Source organism: Oratosquilla oratoria, chromosome 23 (assembly GCF_046742065.1).
Source record: "Oratosquilla oratoria isolate Oo_2021 chromosome 23, ASM4674206v1, whole genome shotgun sequence".
Taxonomy (NCBI): Eukaryota; Metazoa; Arthropoda; class Malacostraca; order Stomatopoda; family Squillidae; genus Oratosquilla; species Oratosquilla oratoria.
Window position 1 is genome coordinate 6349841 of NC_134799.1, and position 2500 is coordinate 6352340.

At 40.9% G+C, this 2500-nt stretch overlaps 1 protein-coding gene across 1 annotated transcript in view; it reads left to right on the forward strand.

The window, feature by feature from the left end:
- Positions 1 to 50: 50 nt before the first annotated feature.
- LOC143037702 (innexin inx3-like) overlaps positions 51 to 2500 on the forward strand; it is a 19656-nt gene continuing 17206 nt past the window's right edge. Inside the window, exon 1 of the mRNA XM_076206242.1 lies at positions 51 to 148. The gene's annotated coding sequence lies outside the window, so the exon portion shown is untranslated. The remainder of the gene's footprint in view (positions 149 to 2500) is intronic.

Here is a 2500-nt window from a genome sequence, read left to right on the forward strand (position 1 = left end):
AACGTTGCGAACAACGAAGAGTCCTGAATGCTATTCCCAGAAGCATAGTGGGGCTTTTCTGGGTTTTCCAAGGCCAAATAACTCTTCCAACCAGCGTTGAAGCAGTTAGTTAGTCCTACAGGGCTTCGACAGCAAGACGTCTTACAAGGTAGCTCTTATAATCTTTGTTGTGTTTTTGTAGTTAATAAGTAGGACTGCGAGATAGTGATCTCAGTTCCGAGTTGATACGCACGATTTCGTGTTCATTGTTGCATGATTTAACGGTACTAACCAAATGACCATTGGTCATTGTATACATAAGAGTACAAGTGCATATAGCAGAGTTTCCTGCGATGAAACGTGTTTCCTTATTCCTCCATTTCCGATGTATTTCTACAATATCTTGTTTTCGAGAAAAAAAAAAAAGGAAAAAAAGATTGCTTATTCTGGTGTGACGGTGCAACTACTACTCCTGACCTACGCAAGTTCAAGGTCAGGGTGGGTAAGTCTTCATTCAGACTCGCAGCAGTCGATTTGATTACCTGGAAGGTATTTGTAGATGAGAATTTAAAGAAAATTTGCTCTCATAACCGAATGTCCTGCTGCTGTGGTCCGTTATGGCGTCCGGTGGCGTCATTTGTTGACATTTAGTTGGGGCTCTCTGTAGGCACCACAAAGTCGAGTTCGGCGATACGCTTATGCACTGAAGGAATTCGTAAAGGCTCTCCGCAGAAACCTATTTATAGATGCGCAAACAACGAGTGTTGTGTGCTCTACAGACTTAGAGTGGAGCAAAAGTGTGTTAGAGTTTGTACATCTCTGGAGTACAAATTGTGATGTATATATATATATATATGTATATATATATATATATATATATATATATACATATATATATATGTATATGTATATGTATATGTATATGTATATGTATACATACATACTGAATGGTTCCCAGTGATCAATTAACATCTTTTTCAACCACAAATCACTTTTAATTCCATGCCATCGCAAACGAGACTGAGAATCGCTCGAAGAAGGCATCCGTTGGAAATTGAAACGTGAACGAGCCGAGGATTCGAACCCAGCTAACCCGTAGCAAATTTACATTGACGTTTCAATTTCCAACGGATGCCTCCTTCGAGCGATTCTCAGTCTCGTTTGCGATGGCATGGAATTAAAAGTGATTTGTGGTTGAAAATATATATGTATATATATATATATATATATATATATATACATATATAATTTATATATATATATGTATATATATAATGTGTATATATATATATATATATATATATATATGTGTGTGTGTGTGTGTGTGTGTGTGTGTGTGTGTGTGTGTGTGTGTGTGTGTGTGTGTGTGTGTGTGTGTGTGTGTGTGTGCACATAAGTATATATGTATACACACGCACACACTCGATGGCACAGAGGTAGCGTTCGCGACTACTACTACAACGGTCCGAGTTTGAATCCCGCCCAGGGCTGAAATAATTTAAGTATCGCTGCACATTCAAATTCCTTCTCTCTTCCTCTCTTATGTTCCATGTTTCTGCCCCATACAGTGCTGTTGGCACAATCACTCCTTCATACAGTCTCCTCTTAGCATCCATTCCCAAATGTCTATTCCTCATTACACTCTTTAATCCACCAAGGCATTTACTCGCTTCTCTCAATCTACATTCTACCTCCACCTTCACTCCACCTTTTCCTGCCACATTTGCACCCAAGTATCTAAAACTATCCACTTCCTCCAGTCGCTCTCCATAATGCTCACTTCCAGTCTATTGCCACTTTCACCCATTGTACATCTCATCACCTTACTTTTACCCATATTTATCTTTAGCTTTCTTCTATCACATACTCTCCCAAACTCTGCCACCAACTTCCTCAACCCCTCCTCCGATCCTGCCACAAGCGCAGTGTCGTCAGCAAACAACAGCTGGTTCACCTCCCACTTTTCTCCATTCTCTTTAACCATCTCCAATCCCTGACCCACTACCCTTGCATTTACCTCTCGCACTACCCCACCCATGTATAAGTTGAACAGCCAGGGCGACATAACGCATCCCTGACGAAGTCCTACCTTTACCTCGAACCACTCACTCTCTCCATTTCTAATCCTGACACAAGCTCTACTACTCTCATAAAAACTCTTGACAGCTCCCAAAAGCTTTCCTCCCATCCCGTATATCTGCATAACCTCCCTTAGTGCCTTTCTGTCTACCCTATTGTAAGCCTTTTCCAGATCCATAAAAGCCCAAAAAATATCCTTCCCCTTTCCTATAGCTTTCTCACATATCTGTCTTACCACAAAAATCTGATCTACACAACCCCTACCCGACCTAAATCCACACTGTTCCTCACCAATTACTCCCTCTGTTCCTCTCCTAATCCTCTCAATCAAGATCCTCCCAAAAGCCTTCCCAACTACACTTAACAAGCTAATCCCTCTGAAACTACTACATTCACACTTGTCCCCTTTTCCCTTGTAAAGAGGAACTATACAGGCACTCCT